We start from the raw sequence: 200 nt of genomic DNA, 5'->3' as shown, positions 1-200 counted from the left end.
CTTTGACTTTCATCCTACTGCTAGATTCCAAAATTTCCATTTGCGTAAGTAATTCACTAACACTCGTCTCTTGTATCTGTCAATCACACACAAATATGCTTATCTATTGATATTTGATTGACGATTATATGCATTATACGTACTTTTGTGATGGTTTGTTAATTACTTTGTTATTTTAATGGCACTAGATTCATTATAAA

This window comes from Capsella rubella, unplaced genomic scaffold (genome assembly GCF_000375325.1).
Source record: "Capsella rubella cultivar Monte Gargano unplaced genomic scaffold, Caprub1_0 scaffold_35, whole genome shotgun sequence".
NCBI classification, from domain to species: Eukaryota; Viridiplantae; Streptophyta; class Magnoliopsida; order Brassicales; family Brassicaceae; genus Capsella; species Capsella rubella.
The sequence above is the reverse complement of the archived record's forward strand: the minus strand, read 5'-3'. Positions refer to the sequence as shown.